Source organism: Athene cunicularia (assembly GCF_003259725.1).
Source record: "Athene cunicularia isolate RWA chromosome 1 unlocalized genomic scaffold, athCun1 chr1_part1, whole genome shotgun sequence".
In the NCBI taxonomy this organism is placed as follows: domain Eukaryota; kingdom Metazoa; phylum Chordata; class Aves; order Strigiformes; family Strigidae; genus Athene; species Athene cunicularia.
In genome coordinates this window covers 10547950-10554306 of record NW_020799091.1, presented here as the reverse complement: position 1 = coordinate 10554306, position 6357 = coordinate 10547950, and the positions used below count along the sequence as shown (strand labels likewise).

Genomic DNA, 6357 nt, shown 5'->3' with positions numbered 1-6357 from the left:
GGGGACGCGCCCGACGCCCGGCGGGGGAGCCCGGTCCCCCCCACAGCCCCCCCGGCTGTCCGCGGGCTCTGCTGGAGCTCCGCAGCCACAAACGGGGCCGCCGCCGACACGCGGGTGCTGCCAGGGCTGAGCTGCGCGGCAGCACGGCCTCCCCACCTCGTCCGCGGGATGCCTGGGGCCCGAATCCCATCCTAGGTGCCAGCGCAGGCTCCCGGAACCCCGCCCCAAGCCTCGCAGGACAGTTGACAGGAGTTAGGCCGGGTCCCAAGCCCGTGCATTATCCCCAGGCTTCCTCCCTCTCTCCCAGGGCTCCCTCCAGCTGCTTCCCCTGTGCCTGGGGCTGCTGGGGAGCGACTGGGCTGTGTCAGGCCGGTGGGCAGCCGGGGCAGCCCCTCGTTCTCAAACGCAGCTCCCCGTTCCTAAATGCAGCCCCTTTCACCTGCTGCCCACCTGCTTCACCACACCTTTCCATGTGAGCAGCAGATTTACTTGACGTCAAGGGATTTATGGGCGATGCCAGACACAAGCGCTGCAGTAACATGAACGCAGGACATTTGGCAGCTTGGGGTTTCTTTGTGGTTCAGCACACCAGCTCCAGGGGATGCGTTTTCATTAGGGCTGCAGTCACGGCTCCATCGCCCCAGCCCACCCGAGTCCTGCTGCCGAGGGTCTGGCACAGGGGATAGCATGGGAGATATCCTCAGGGGTCTGCAGCACACTTCATTCACCTCCTCAGGGCTGTGTGGGCACAAACTGGGTTCAGCAGTTCCTCTGCACCCTTTTCCCGGCACTGTCCCACAGGGCAGACCTCTTTTTGGATGACTGGTGCTGCCAGCATGCTGATTGTGTTTCCCCATCTCATTGCTCCAGCCTCCTTTCAGTCCAGCAAGATGCCCAGTGAATCCAGGATTATCCTTTCCATTTACATTTATTTCTCCTGGCTCTTAACACACAGACAAGATTTTCAGGCCCCAAAGGTGGATCTGCCTTCTGAAATACTGCACCAAAGGGATAATAGCAGGTAGAAGTGCAGCAACAGGCTGAAGAGGAATGGACTCAGTGCCACCCCAGCCCTGCAAAGGGACACAGCAAGATGGGAGCGGTCCCGGGGCCATTGCCACAGGACTGGATGGATGCAGCAGGGACTCCTGGCAGCTCCAGGCACTGAGAGCTGGCCCTGAATCACAGCAGTCTGAGGCACAGCTTTTATGAATCGCAAACCTGAGATTTGCTCGGAGTTTGGGTTTTGCTTATGTGCAAGGCACAGGGAAACTATAGGATATGGGAAAGGGGCAAAGGAGAAAAAGCTATTGATGGTGAAATTGGGTTCCTCAGTTCCCACATCTATGCATCTCCCATGGCAGCAGTTACCCCAGAGCTACATTTCCCGTGTGAGCTGAGCATCCTCAAAGGTGCCCTTCCCTCTGTGCTGGTGTGCAAGGCAAGGTGAAGTGAAAGTCAGGTGCTGTCCCTGGGGGTGTCTCTCTCAGGCAGCTATTAGCTGTCTCCCTGGGGTCACCTAATACAGGCTGCAGTTATGCTCATGCAGGAGAGCAGAGAATTGCAAATACTCTGCTGTTCCAGAAGCAGGCAAGGGAACCATGGCACACAGTTTAGCCTCCTCAGGGGAGAAAACACAGGCTAGTGGTTAGGGTAGCAGACTTGGACAAGAGAGGGATGTTCAATTCTCTTGCCTCCTGAAGATGCCCTAAGTATCTCCGAGCAAGTCAGGCCCAAATTAAGGCTTTTAAATGCTTAATCCTCTGCAAAATCTTAGGGAACCTTGACAACAGATAGACACCTTGGTCCCCTGGAGGAACTGGCTTTGGGTTTTTCAGATTGTATAGCTGCCCTCTCCTACCTCCCCCAGAGGTAAATGTTGGATTTGCTTATAGACACAGGTGAGCCATGAACTTGATCAGCTGTAAATGAAGGAGAAATTTTGCCCTCAATTTTTTAGGTGCCTGTTCACAGCAGTGGATGAAATTGGATGAGGGCATCACTCACCAAGCCCAGTTCAAAATGGCCACTCAAGTGCTACTTTTTGCCATGCTCCAACTTTATCATTTGGTTGGGCAAAATGGGACACATTATTGTGGTTATTCTGCTTCACAGTCTGTGTCATGGGAGACTGGATGCAATCTGGCTGTACTGCCCTCAGCCAAGCAGATTCAGCATGTCCAAGGGCTTGTTTTATTTCTTGTTCTGGCCTCACAGTTTATACTTTCCTTTTACCTACTGCTGCATGATGATCACTGATGATTGCAGTGCTAGAGGAACAGAAATATATATATCAAGAAAAAAGATTATCTGCTGTCTTGTCTTATGGTAGCATTGCAAGGGCCTCATGAACCATGCTGTTACATTTCCGAGGAAAAGAAGTAAAAGTGTTGTTTCTCTTTTCCCCCACATTATTCATTTTCAGGCATGTGTTCCCACATGATTTTCAAAATTTTCTTCATGTTCAGCTCCATTTTGATTTGACAAACTAAGTGGCCACAAAGGATGGCAGCTTGGAAAGGGAGTTCTCTAATCCTTCTGTGGTTTAATACATCTGATAACCAGTGGGAAGCTGTGCCAGGAGGGCAAGGCAACTGCCACTCAAACTTCTCCCCTTTGCAGCTCCACTATTTTTATATTCATTTATTTATTCATTTATTTATATTTTTAAAAACACTGTTCCCCCCAACTTGGGAACAGCTCCGCTATGTTTATATTTTATTTTTTTATTTAATATTGTTCCTCCAATGAATTCGGAGAAGAAAAAAAGTTCATCCTTCCACCCATTTTTAGTCCTAACCTGGTCAGCAGGGCCAAGTGCCACCACAACTCCAGCTGTTATGTCAGCAAAGCTGACAGTGCCATCTCATTTCACTGCCTCCCTCCCACTGCTCCCTGGTAACTACAGATCCAGGGCACACATCATCCATGGGCTGGAAGCCCACATCTGTTGTACCCAGCCATGGAAAATAAACACCTCTCATGGAATTCTCAAGCGTTTCGGAGCTGTGTGGGAAGGGAGAAGCATTTCCAGGTGCTTCCCAGGCTTGGATCACTCAGCATCCCTGCGCCATCCTGAATCCCCAGTGGCTGGGTAGCTCTGAGCAGTTGCTACCACCAGACCCAAGGCTGGACCACCGAGGCCCTGCAGAAGGCACATGGCCATCCCAACCCACAAGCACAACCAGGTATTGACGACCATTGCATTTGCACCCACCCATGCGTGTAATCCCACAGATTCCTAATGCTGCAAGCAAACAAATAATTGTCCCGCTCCACCTGACACTGTGGCAAACCCAAATGCCTGCATGCAGTTTCACTTCTTGCTGTTGCTGCTGCTGCTTTTAACAATGTCTGAAGGGCAGCTGGAGAGTTACAGCCCTGTTAACACCTCTGCTGGGGACTGCACGAATAACTGCTGTGTGGTGTTGAGACCACAGCATGAGCTAAATCAGTGCTGTGTGATGTTGAGACCACAGCATGAGCTGAATCAAGAAATCAGAACACAATATGTGGAAAGCTTCAGCCAGGTAAGTTTAGTAAATAAAAGCCACAAAGCCTTTGAAATGAAAGAATGAAAGATGCTCTTACCATTGTCTCAGGTGGAGATAATCCTACCTCTTCTTGATAGTCACAGGCTTCACCTGCGCTGCAGAGACCCTTCTACCCATCCTCAGCATCCTCGAAGCATCTCTAACTACAGAGCAGAGACAAATCCTCTTGCAGCACTGGAGCAGCGCTTGCTAAACCACAGCTGCAGAAGGTTTTAAAGTAATCTTGCTACCAGGCAGCCAGTGAGCTCAGCGATTCAGGGAGCCCTGAAGAAACCCATCCTGCTACATTAATAGCCACTGTTAAGATTTCTGCAATGACAACTGTGCATATTTATCAGGTCCCCTCTGATATGCACTTAACAGGCAGCATTGTATTTGGAGGCAGCAGGAAAATCTCCGCACATCTGTTTTTCCAGTTCTGCCAAAGAGCTTTCATTTTTCTCTAATAACTTGACCTGTTTGGTTTCTGGCAGAAGACGGCTAAGCAGAGCACTTTACTCTCTGGATTCGCTCCAGTACGGGATGAGGTCAGGACAACAAAGAAAAAGAAACAGCTGGATGGCTATGAAGCAGTGGGAACAAACAGGGCAGGGACCAGGGCTTTTTCTTTCCTTCCCCTTTTATTTATCCAATGGGATTTCATTCCTGGGCATATTTATTCCCTGGGCAGACGGTATCACAAAAGCAGTGTTTCCTGCAAGCTGCCATTGTGGGAAGTCTCCTCCAGCTTGCTGACCATACCCAGGGTGCACATATAAATAGCACAGCCAGCTAATCCCTCCTCTGGTCGTCTGTCAGGAAATGTGAGGCACAGATCCTAGGGGCTTCCACTGAGATATTGCATCTCCTACACAAGTATTTTCATCTTGATTTTGGCAAGGTGGGGTTCATACCCCCCACTCCCACTTTATTTTTCCATTTCATCATATTCTCATTAGTCTACCCAAGGATTTCTGTGCTGGGAGGTTTCACCTTCCATTTTTCAATCAGTCTTCTTCCTTCTTTCTGATATTCAGCGAAATCATCTTAAAGCAGCAAGCAGCAAAATTGCCAGTGGGGTGGGAAGGAGGTGGAAAAGAGGGGAGGGATGAGGGAATGGAAGACATGCAAGCATGGGAGAGAGACAGCAAAGCAGTCTGCACATGTTCCCTGGTTGGGAGAGTTTCTCTCTCACTGACCTCACTTTCTCCACCGCCAGAAATTCCACCTCAGGTCTTGCCAAGGAGACAATGCAGCATTCCTCTACTGGCCCACAAAGCAAGTGTGAAATGTTCTGTTTTAATCATTTACAGAACAAAAGGAACACAACAGTCACTGTCTGATTCATATCTGCTGAAATCCAGCAGCCAAAGCTGTGGGAGAGGAGAGACAGATGAAGAAAGGAAAGGAAGAGGAGGTGTGGGTTTGGTTTGGTTTTTAATTCTGGTTAGTCACTGTGGACTTAAGGAAAGACAAGAAGGACCACATTGGAGTAAACCAAAGTTTAAGAGCCCCTGGTGTCGTCTTTCTGACGTGGCCTCTGGTAGATGACTGCAGGGAAAATAAAAGGAACAGTACAAGTATAAATGCTGTTTCCTCTAGTACGTGATCCTATTTCCCTTCCTGAGCCAGAGGTTGTAGCTGCATCATCAGATTTGAGGGCCCTTCATAGACCTTTCTTCCATGATGTTTTCTAATCACTTTTTGAGCCCATTCATACTTTTGGCACCCTGGACATCCTGTGGCAGCAAGTTGCACAATGTAATTGTGTGCTGTCTGAAGACATACTTCCTTTGGGTTGTTTTAAGCCTTTCCTTATTTCACAGAATCACAGACTGGTTGAGGTTGGAAGCGACCTTTGGAGGTCATCTGATCCAACCCCCTGCTCAAGCAGGGCCACCTAGAGCCAGTTGCCCAGGACCACATCCAGATGGCTTTTGAATATCTCCAAGGATAGAGAATCTACAACATCCCTGGGCTACCTGTGCCAGCACTCAGTGACCCTCGCTGTAAAAAAAGTATTTCCTGATGTTCAGAGGGAACCTCCTGTGTGCCCACTGCCTCTGGTCCTGTCCCTGGGCATCACTGAAAAGAGCCTGTCTCTGTCCTTTTTGCATCTTTCCTTCAGATATTTATATACATTATATAAATATGTATATTTAGAGATCCCCCAGAGCCTTCTCTTATCCAGGCTGATGAGATCCAGCTAGCTCCACCTTTCCTCACAGGAGAAATGTTGCAGTTCCTTCAACATCCTTGTGGCCCTTCACTGGACTATCTCCAGTATATCCATGTCTCTCTTGCTCTTATTCATTTCTATGCCATTCATAATTCTTGTACTCTACTGTATCCTCCTTCAAGCATCTCTTTTCCACATAATCTATGAAAGCAGTGTCCGCTTTCATAGAAGCTGCTGTGCCCCTCGGTCACCGTTGCCTCCCTTGCCTGGTACTTCTCCAGGGAACCTCAGAAATGTGCTCACTGCTCAAGGTACAGGTGAGCCATGCACTGACTCACACAGCAGCAGACCACAGAGAGGTTTCCAAAGGTTGGGCATGGCAAGCAGAACACCAGTCTTCAAGATAAGGAGAGAAAAAATAGTCAGGAAGCAATTTCCCAGTTATTGTTAATTCTATCCTTGGAAGCACTGGAACAACTAAAGGCTTTGCAAACGTGTAGAAAAGGAGGATATGAGTAATAGCTAGTGCAGATTCAGCAAGAACAGAGTTGGTCACACTCACCTAATCTTCTACAATGAGGTAATAAACCTTGTAGATGAGGGGGGAGATGCAGATGTTGCATGTGTTGGTGTATAAGTAAGACT

The 6357-nt window shown here is 48.9% G+C and overlaps 1 protein-coding gene across 2 annotated transcripts in view; it reads right to left on the bottom strand.

Moving 5' to 3' along the window:
• Window positions 1–6357, bottom strand: part of AMOTL1 (angiomotin like 1) — an 81512-nt gene that overhangs the window by 62603 nt on the left and 12552 nt on the right. Inside the window, exon 1 of one of the 2 annotated variants that reach the window (XM_026848975.1) lies at window positions 3592–3925. The exons of the other annotated variant lie outside the window; for it this stretch is intronic. The gene's annotated coding sequence lies outside the window, so the exon portion shown is untranslated. Of the gene's footprint in view, window positions 1–3591; window positions 3926–6357 lie in introns of those variants that run through there. 2 annotated transcript variants of the gene reach the window in all.